The sequence below is a fragment of the Fukomys damarensis genome, unplaced genomic scaffold, assembly GCF_012274545.1.
Source record: "Fukomys damarensis isolate Sample0158 unplaced genomic scaffold, DMR_v1.0_HiC HiC_scaffold_2, whole genome shotgun sequence".
Lineage (NCBI taxonomy): Eukaryota > Metazoa > Chordata > Mammalia > Rodentia > Bathyergidae > Fukomys > Fukomys damarensis.
This window is the reverse complement of record NW_022900914.1, coordinates 38,644,919-38,655,622: the sequence shown is the minus strand read 5'-3', so window position 1 is coordinate 38,655,622 and position 10,704 is coordinate 38,644,919. Positions and strand designations below refer to the sequence as shown.

The 10,704-nt window shown below is 38.7% G+C and overlaps 1 long non-coding RNA gene across 1 annotated transcript in view; it reads left to right on the top strand.

Moving 5' to 3' along the window:
* The window catches only part of LOC104852210, a 71,254-nt gene that overhangs the window by 15,749 nt on the left and 44,801 nt on the right, over window positions 1-10,704 (top strand). The window contains exons 3-4 of the long non-coding RNA XR_004517453.1: window positions 8,007-8,129; window positions 8,389-8,561. This is a non-coding gene — a long non-coding RNA (uncharacterized LOC104852210). The remainder of the gene's footprint in view (window positions 1-8,006; window positions 8,130-8,388; window positions 8,562-10,704) is intronic.

The following is a 10,704-nucleotide window of genomic DNA, read 5'->3' as shown; positions in this document are numbered from 1 at the left end:
AGTGCTTAACCAAATGTGGTAGTGCTAGAAAAAGATTTAATATATGAAAAGATGAATTTAAGGATTTTTCAAGGTAGGCTTACAGTAGCTGCCTGCAGAGTTGGTATGGAAGAGCCCACAGGGCCATCTGTGTGCTGGAGGTCTGAAGGATCCATCAAAAGTCAAAGTCCTGGAGCTCACCCTGAAATCTGAATTAGGAAGCCAAAAGGTCTGCAGTGCAAATCTGAGGAGTCGGCCCTGGAAACCAGGAGCTGAACGTTTAAGGGGAAGGTGAAGACTGGAGCTGCTCCAAAAAAACATAAGCGAGCCTTCCTTCTTTCCCTGTTTCAGTCCATTCAGGTTACAGACCTATGGGTTGATGCCACTCACATCCCCAGGTCTTCTGTCTTCAATAAACCCTTTCAGTCACACCCAGAATTTGCTAAGCCAGTCAGTTGGGTATTTCTTCCTCAAGCTGACACAGCAGTTAACTATCACATTTGGTGAGTTTGATGAAATGTTTTTGGATGATCACACTATAAATGCAGATGATACTAAAAATAGCTGGTGACTAGTGTCACCAAAGGTGATAGAGAGCAGTATGGCCTTGTCATTCTGGTAGCAGAGTCTGATAAATGGGCTGTGATTCTAGTTTTGCTTACTAAGGAGACAGACTGATTCAGTGACTTGAGTACCATTCATTAAGAGTTGAACACCTTGCTGGGACAGTGTATCATAATGGCTATAACCATGGTTTGGCCATTTTCCATATAAGGAATCTTGGGCAAATTAATTAAACTTGCAAGCCCAGGTTCAGTTGTGTCTTCTGTAAATGGGAACAATAATAAGTAAGTTGGAGGGCTGCTATGAGGACAGACTAAGCACCATCTAGAACAGTGTGGCATGTAGTATATGCACAATGAATGGTAATGTTAGTTCTCTCTCCAAGTAGGATGATACTCTCTATGAAGACACAAGGTGCTTTGTTAGCATAAATACTTACTTGAAAAGTTTTCAGACCAATCATCCAACAAAATGTGGGGAATACAGTGACCAACTAATGGAAGACATGCCAGAGAGGCCTCTGACCTTTTGAATTCTATGAAATGTAATCAGAAAATAGAATTTTCTTTTAATAAATAAACCTCTCCTAATGCTGGACTGGCCAGAATTACAAATTCAATCTAGATAAAACTCCATTTCTTGGAAAATAAGAGAATGTGTTCCTATCAGATGCAACAAATACATTTGGTGAAGGAAATTTTTTTTTTTTTTTTGGTGCCCAGGATCAAACTTGGGTCCTTGCATTTGCTAGGCAGGTGGTGGATTTACCACTGAGCTAAATCCCCTGCCCATGAAGGAAAAATTTAAAGTCAGAGACTTTAAAAGTCAGATTTCATGGATTGGGTTCCAAATCGATACTGATATTTTAAGGGGTAGAGATTCTCACCAAATTGGGAAGGAGACAGGACTTTTATAGACAAAACATCTAGATGTGAGAATAAAAACTTTTTAAAAATTTTGTTGTCTCTTCTGATTGTCTGTGTTACTTGGCTTGTCTGTGGTATGCCTGGATTGTGCTTTTCCCCATTAATTTCTCCTGCATCTTCTGTATTGGCAGTGGGCAGCAGTAAGTCCTGTTTGTTTGCTCAGCCGAATGTTTGATTTTTTTGGTACCGGGGATCAAATTTGGGCCCTTGCTCTTGTGAGGCAGGCAGCAGAACCACTGAGCCAAATCCCAGGCAAGTCCTGTTTCTTTGTTTCTTTTCTTTTGTTTTGTTTTTAGGCTCTGGGGATCAATCCCAGGGCCTCATGGATGCTGGGCAAGCATTCTGCCACTGGCTACACCACCTACCCTACATTAAAATTTTAAAATTATTGTCACATGCCTGTAATCACAGCACTTGGGAGATTGAGGGAGGAGGATCCCTGTGAGTTCAAGACCAGCCTGGGCTGCATAGTGAGTTCCATGTCAGTCTCAACTACATAGTGAGACCCTGTCTCAAAAAAAAAACAAAAAAAAGTTTTTAAAATTATTTTTAAAACTTACAATTTAATTGTATTGATATCCACTTCTCTGACAGATGCAAGAAATATACAGTATGTATAACTTTTGTAGTTAAAATGGCCTAAGATTTCTTCCAAAAAAATAAATAGCTGGGTTCAGTGATGCACACTCACCATCCAACTACTCAGGAGGCTGAGGCCGGAGGATCACAGCTCTAGGGGAGCCTGGGCAACTTAGCGAGACCCTACCTCAAGATAAAAAATAAAAAGGAGTGTAGCTCAGTAGTAGAGCACCCCTTGGGTTCATTTTCCAGTAACCCACACACACAAACACACACACAAATAAATAAAACAAGTTCATGCTTTTTTTTTTGTATTCTGTGAGTAAAAATTAAAATTGCCTTTTTCCCCTTAACCCATTTCTATTTTGATGCCACTCATTTAAAACAACTAGGCAATTGGTTCTCTCAATTTAAGAAGCACATGGACTTTGTCAAGGGAACTTGATAACTCCACACACTCAAAAGATGTATCTCCCAAGACTCAGTTATCCACTCTTAGATTGTTAATTATGAGCCACTTCCAGACTTTCCATTTCTAGTCCAGGTTGAAGTGGAATTTGTTAGACTGTGAGAAGATGCAGCCATTTATATATATATATACATGCCAATTTAGAAATTCCATATTAATTATGAACAAAAAAGCACAGTGATGGAGAATTATGGTTTTACAAAAGCTTTATAGAATTTTTGATTGTTATGGTTTCACTCCATTCCAATTTGTCTCTGTATTTGTGCTCTTCACATACAAATATATACCTTAACATTTTTCCATATTTGGAAACCCAAGGGTTCTGCTTGTTGTATAGCTTATCCTTATATTTTCCGATTTTTCATTTTTGCATAATACTTTAGTCCCCATGAAGTTGCTTCTCTAGCAGTTGAGTCACTAAACTTTCATTCCCTGATCAATAAAACACTTTTAACAGAATACAAAGAGCATTGAAAACTCATTATGTTCAATAAATGTCTGAGTTTTATCAATTAGGTACTTTCAGACAGTTCTTTGTTTTGTTTTGTTTTCTTTATAGTCACTGATCCACTTGGGGAAAATGACAGTTCATATAATTACCATCATGGAAATGATTCCTGCCAAATTTCTGAGATTAGATGCCTCAGTTACTCTCCACAACAGCGATTTCAAACTAATTTCTCAAATCTCTGACCACTCCCTCCTACCCTCTCACTGGCAACAGATAACCTTACCTCCTAAAATATAGTGCAAAGAGAAGTCCCATCTTCTCAATATTAAATGCATAATCCTACTTTTGCTACTTTGTGTTATAATAAAGGGCTTATCTTTATTGCTTTTTAATGTTAATCCCTCTTTTCTAATTTAGATTCATTTTCCCTTTCTTCCTTCTAAGGAACATTATACTATCAATTATCATTTTTTGTCTTTTATATATTCAATCTCTTATTCTCTCTCATTAGATCTTTTCATCAAGTTCTAAATACATTCCATCATTCCAAATTTTCACAAGTCACTCAATCCCATACCCCTTCCATCATTTTATCTTTCTCATATCCTTTATGGACATATTTTTTGGATGTATTATTTGTACTTGTCATGTAGCTGCTATAGTTGCCTTTCCAAGTTTCATCTCCATTTCTTTCCAACAGAGAGCACATATCTTATTTTTTAGAGCAGCAGTGGGTCCAGCTAAAGAACTGTATTTCCCAGCCTCCCTTGCAACTAGGAATGGCCATGTGACAGTTCTGATCAATGATGTGTAAGCTGTGGCTGAGGTTGACAGCAAATTTCTGGTTTTTTTTTTTGTTTTGTTTTGTTTTTTTGTTTTTTTTTTTTTTTTGTACTAGGGATTAAACTCGGGTCCTTGCACTTGCAAGGCAGGCCACCAAACTGCTGAGCTAAATTCCCTGCCCAAGAGTCTCAGTCTGATTCAGGCTGGCCTTGAACTCAACTATATTGCCCAGGCTGCCCTCAAATTTGTGGGGATCCTCCTACCTCAGCCCGAAGAGTGCTAGGATTACAGACATGTGCCACCATGCTTGGCTCTACATTCTTGATATAGCTACGAGTCCTTTCCCCTTGATGTTTCTTCCTTCTTCCTAGCTGAGTGAACAATGGGAAGGGGGTGGATATGCCTGAGGATGAAGGAACAGAAAAATAAAAGGATTCAAGGACAATTAAGACATCATGAAATCATTGCACCATCAAGAACTGCCATCTCCTGTCATTTTTTCTATGTGAAAAAAATAGCCTTATATAGGTGAGCTTCTGCCATCAGATTCTGTTACACCTGTGCCAGTACAATTTCTAATCGATGTTCTTGCACCCTCCATTTCCTCACCTTTCACTCACTCTCCCAACTGTTCCATTCTGCCTGGTGGCCCTTTATTCTGTTGCTCTCACCAATGAGCTACTTGTTGTGAAATCCAGAGGACATTTTTCAGCTTTCGTGTTACTTAGCCTCTCAGCAGTGTGACTCAGTCGTCCTCGTTCTCCTTTTCTGAAACACTCCTTCTGAAGCTTCCACAATCAGTACTCTCTGGATTTGCTCCTTTGCCTCCTGCTGTTCCCTCTTGGTCCCCTGTGTGTGTTCATCTTCCTCTTCTAGCCACACTTGCATCCTGTAGCACAGAAGATGCCTTTGCCACATGCTGTTCCTTCTGGCCTGGCTTGCTATCTTTTCCCTCCAATCACTGGGGTAATTCTTCCACATCTTCAGTTCTTCATCCATTCTCACTTTCTGAGGGAAGCCTCCTTTTGAGAGCAAATTTCCCTCCTGTACTTTCTGTCACAGCTCTTAGCACACCTATAATTTCCCTTCTGTAGTGGAACTCTGAGTAAGCTGCCTGTCTCTTTGAACAGAAAGCCCCATGAAGAGAGACACCCATCTATCTTTGCTTTTCATTGTATTTCCAAATCTTACCATATTCCCACAATGTAATAAGTACTCAATAATTATTTTTGAATGCACAAATGGGTGAATGTATAATTATATATTTGCTTTCCTTCTTGTTGTCTGTTTTTTTCCAATTCAACAAGACAAGGACACATTTGGGGGGGCGTCCTGATACACAGTGCATAGTCTCTATAGTAAGAAATGTAAAAAACTGATTTTTTAAAATTAATAAATGAATGAATAAAGTAGAGTTTCCAAAGAATTGGATCTGGTAGTTTTTCCTTTACCAGCATTGTGCTTTGGATTTTTTTTTTTTTTACTACTGTGTGTGTGTGTGTGCATATGTGTGTGGTGTGCTGGGCATCAAATCCAGGACCTTGAACATGCTAGGCAAACACTCTACTACTCAACTACATCCCCAGACCCATTTCATTGTCTTTTGATGTAGTTTGTGCTTACAACAGAATACCTTATACCTTTGTTGTCCGCAGAAAAGAGGCTTTTACAAAATGTTACCTACTAGTTCTCTTCACAATATGTCATGTCTAAAATAGGCTGGCTAAGACTCTATGGTAATCAGTATGGAAGTTTCTCAAGAACTAAAAATAGAACTACCATATGATTCAGCTATACCAGTCCTTGGCATAAATGCAAAGGAATCAAAGCCAGCATACTATAGAGATTCTTGCATTCCCATGTTTATTGCCACACAATTCACAATAACGATAACAAAATTGTTATTTACAATACCAAAAGTTAGCTGAGCGTGGTGCGCATGCCTGTAATCCCAGCACTCGGGAGGCTGAGGCAGGAGGATCGCTGTGAGTTCGAGACCAGCCTGGGCTACATAGTGAATTCCAGATCAGTCTCAACTACATAGTGAGACCCTTTTTAAAAACAAAAACAAAAACAAACCCACAGTAACAAAAGTTGTGGAATTATCATAGGTATCTGCCAATGAATATGGTAAAGAAAATATGGTGCACATACACAGTAGAGTATTATTCAGCCATAAAGAAGAATTTAATAATGTCATTTACAGAAAAATAGATGGAAGTAGAGATCATTATATTAAGCAAAATAAGCCAGACTCAGTTTTCCCTAATATATGGAATCTAGGAAAAAAAAAAAAGAATGACATGAAAGTAAAAGAGGCTGTTAGAAAAGAGGAAGAGGGTCAGGCATGGTGGCACTCATCTATAATCCCAGCACTTGGAAGGCTGAGACAAGAGAATCACCTTGAGTTCAAGGCCAGCCTGGACTACATATAGAGAGCCTACCTTAAAACCAAACAAACAATAAGTAGGAAAGCGGGAGGAGACTAGAGGGAGAGGAGAGGGGAGGGGAGAGAGGTTAATAGGAGGGACAATATGATCAAAGCATGTCATTTCATGTATGAAAAGAGCACAATGAAACCCAATAAAAAATAAAATAAAATAGGCTGTCTATGAAGATCTTGAATCTATATCCTTCTCTTTATTTCCACTTCCCTGGTGGAAATCACTATCATATTTCTCCTGGACTAAATTGGACCACAACTTCCCTTAAGGATGACTTGTTAACCTATATATAAACTTGGGTTGTACAGTTTTGTTGGAGTCATGAGGCCAATGATCTCATCTGTTTGTCATTCCCAAAGAAAGCTAGGCATATATAGGTGCATAAGTAGCTTTATATTTTGCTGTGACTCTGATCTGCATTTGACAAAGTAGTTAGTTTAGCTAAGGAAAAGATGTAGTTTTACTACCAACAAATTTTTACTTTCAAATGACCAAACTGAAAATACTGTTTAAAAAAAAAAAAATCAAGCAATGATTTCTAAGTTCTTCCCCCTATTGCCCTACCCCACGAATTCTAAGTCAGAAAGGTACCTGAGACATTCAACAACAATGATGAAAAAGGTCATTCATGCACTGTGACAGCCCTGAGAATACTCTTCCTTAAGGTCAGTTTACATGCATCTTTTCCTCCTCTAAAACCAATCTCTTGTCTTTTCTCCTTGACAAATCTTCCTGGACTCCTTGCCTCCTCACAGATCTGCCACGATGTGGAGGACCATCCTGTTGATTATGCTCAAAGCAGGCTGTAAGCAGTGCCAGCAGTAAAGAGTTAACCCCACTATTGGCTTGTTTATAGAAGGGACTCTGACCAAAGCCTACATGCCAAGGTCACAGTGGCTCGCACCCAAATTCTGTTCCCAGAGTTAAAACGCCATCTTTACTAAAAAGACAAGGTTAATTATTAACTACAACCTATATTTTGTCTGTTCTTTTCCTATATCAAGAATACTTTGTCTTCTCCTTTGCAAGCTTTGATTGCATCAGTAACGTGGCCATAGCAACTACATGTCCTCTCACGTAGCCCTTTACCTCAGTCTAACTATGATGTCACCAATAAGTATCAACAGCTCTGGGTGTTCAGGACCTTTGTTTGTTCAGCCTTGCTTGCATGAACATTGGTCATCCTGGCTCCCAGTATCTCTGTCTCTTTAATTCTGTCTCCAAGTCTTTCTTCTTGCCAGGTGCCATAGCACTGAGCAAGAGATAGGAACCCACTGTGGGGGTCTCTGATACCACTCACACTTGTCATATGTGTCTACATAAATGTGTGAACTCAAAGCCCACCTTAGCAGATTTCAGAGCCCAGATTCTTAACCACCAGGCAGCCCTGCCCTTCCTCAATATTTATTCCTAGGTACCAAACTCCAACCAGGCTGCATTTGTTCTCAAATAACTTTGAAGGCACAAAGTGACCAGCTTCACACACAACCAGTCAGGAGCATTTCAGATTGTTCTCAAGTAAAATTGTAAGTCTGCAAATAATTAAGAAAGGAGTCATTTTGAAAATAGTGGGAAGTGGTGATATGCAGAGACCAACTTTGACATTGGGATATACATTTAAACACACAGCTCAGGGATACAAAAAAAAACACCACTATACTAAGATTGCAGAAACATTAAAAATCAAATTGCCTAATAAATTTTTTAAAGACCTGTAAATGACACTGTCTCTTCCCTGGGGAAATCTTTCCCTAAAGCTCTAAGACTCTCAGTAACTGGGATGAATAAAAGTTGGCCTCCTTTCTTTTCAGCTCTCCATTCTCCATCCCAGAGGGCCAAAAGGAAAACATCTTATTTGAAGATAGAAGTTTCATTTGCTGAAGTTTGTAGCTGGTCAAGCTGAAAGCAAGAGGGAGTGGAGGTGTAGTTCAATGGTAGAGTGCATGTTTAGTATGTATGGAGCCCTGGGTTCAATTTCCAGCACCAGAAAAGAAAAGAAGAAAGCCTATTTCATGTTTGCATGATAGTAGAAAGTATTTGGCCACATTCAAGTTTAATAACAAGATTATTAAATGTTTGGTCTCTTCATATAACTAACAGAGTTGATTAATACCCTTCTGGTCAAGAAAACAAAATGCCTTACAAAGTCTTGACTACTGGTATTTTAACCAGTTTACCCTGTTGTATTTTGAGGGAAGGGAACTATGTTATGGACCACTGTGTTTCCTTGAAAACTTGAGAGAAATGAATGGTTGGGGGAAAGTTCAAGGATGAGACTACTGAGAGACTCGCATCTGCAGCAAAATGGAGTTTCTTCAAATTAGACATCAGGAGAAGCAACAGAGAAGAGCAACTGGCAACTGGAGGTAACCTTTTGATTCTCTGGGCTTGGAATATACTGGCAGAGGCTTTAACTAACTAAATTTACTTGTGAGTTCTCTGAAGGGAGTGATCCTATTGCACCAGAGTCATTTTTCATAACACACTACTTTGCAAACAAGTTCCTAGGACCTCATAAAATACTGAATTTTAAACCCCCCAAAAAGTATGAAAATGCCAGCATGTCTGTGACATGTCCCAACTACAAAATCTGTGAGTTTTTTTCACTAAAAATGGAAACTTTTATTGGAGTTTATTAAAGCATAAGATCTTCATTTTGAAAGACTTAAAGTCTTGAAGAGGTATCTACCCAAATTAGCATCCAGTCACTGCACCTTGGGAAATCCCTGTTTTGGCAGCATCTGAAGCCAGATCTGGTTACAGTTCATAAATCTAACACTGGAACTGCTGACCTCAGGAAGACAGGTGGCCCCTCCAACAGCAGGTCTGCATTCTGGGCAATGAGAAATATGCCCAATTAAATTGCCTTGAAGGCTGGTCTCTCTGCTTGGGTATCTGGCCAGCACAGTGGCCCTTTCACACAGAATGGAGTTTTCCCTAAACAAACTGCTTGGTAATTAATTGAGCTTTGCATCTTAAAAAAATTTTTTTTGCTTGGCTTAATACAATACAATATCATTAGTTGACTTCCTGGTTAATACATGTTTGTTAAATACCTACTATGTGCCAAGTACTTTGTAGTTCATGGAGAAACAATTTTTTTTTTTTTTTTTTTTTTTTTTTTTTTTTTTTTTTTTTTTTTTTTTTTTTTTTTTTTTTTTTTTTTTTTTTTTTTTTTTTTTTTTTTTTTTTTTTTTTTTTTTTTTTTTTTTTTTTTTTTTTTTTTTTTTTTTTTTTTTTTTTTTTTTTTTTTTTTTTTTTTTTTTTGGTATCGGGGATTGAACTCAGGTCCTTGAGCTTACAAGGCAGGCCACAGAACCACTGAGCTAAATCCCCGGCCCAGGAAACAATTATTAATGGCAAAAAATCTCATCAATTAGCTCAACACAATTATCAAAAATTCCTTGGAAAATTCGAATAGATCCTCTATCTGTGTTTTATCCATCCAGCTTAATTGCAAAAGCCCATTTTGGTTTTTATCTCTTAATTCATTCATTTAGAAAAAATTTATTGGTTTCCCAAAACCATGTTAGGTACTAGAACTACAAAGATGAGGAGAGTACAATCCCCAACGACAGAAGTCTCTAGCATTTTGGGAGCAGGTGGATGATGTAGCCAGGACCAGAGCATGGAAGATATAAGCCATGCTCACCAAGGACTACAGACTTTACCCTCCAACATACAGGAGCGATTAGACACTCTAAGGAGAAGTAGAATTCAGTTTTCATTTTGGAAAAATTAGTTTGACATTGATAAGGTAGATACATGGTAAGGAAATGTAACAGAAGGGAAGGATGCCGAAGGGGAAAAAAATCAAATTCCAAAGCTGTTTCAGAAATGACAAAATTTAGTAACAAATGAAAGTAAAGATTGAGAGAAAAGGTGAAATTCATGATAATGACTTCAAAAATTCTGGAGTCATTAGCCAGGCAAGTGTGATGGTACATGACCATAATCCCATCACTGGGAGGCTGAGGCAGGAGGACTGAAAGTTTTACCCCAGATTGGACAATTTAGTGACTTGTGAAACGCTATCTCAAAAAAAGCCACTTTTTTTTTTTTCTTTTTTAGGGCTGCGGATGTAGCTCATTGCAAAGATCCTGTATATTGTAATTAATTAATTAAAAGCAGAATTTACAATCAGAGGCTGAGGGTTTAACTCAACAGCAGAGCACTTGTTTAACTTGTATGAGGCCCTGGGTTGAATTCCCAGCCTGGTAAATTAATTAATTATTTTTTTAAAATTCTGGAGTGGGTGAAATTAACAGGACAGATTGCCTAGTGATGTTTACCTGTAATCCCAGCTACTCAGCAGGCTGAGGTTGAAGGATCACGACCTTTAGGCAAACTGAGCAACTCACACCCTGCCTCAGAATAAGCGGGTTGATGGTGTAGCTCAGCAGGAGAGCACTTGCCAAGCACAGGTGAGATTCTAGGCTCAATCCCCTGTACAGAGACAGGGAGAGAGGGAGGGAGCGAGGGAAGGAAAGAGGACGGGGGGGGGGGGGG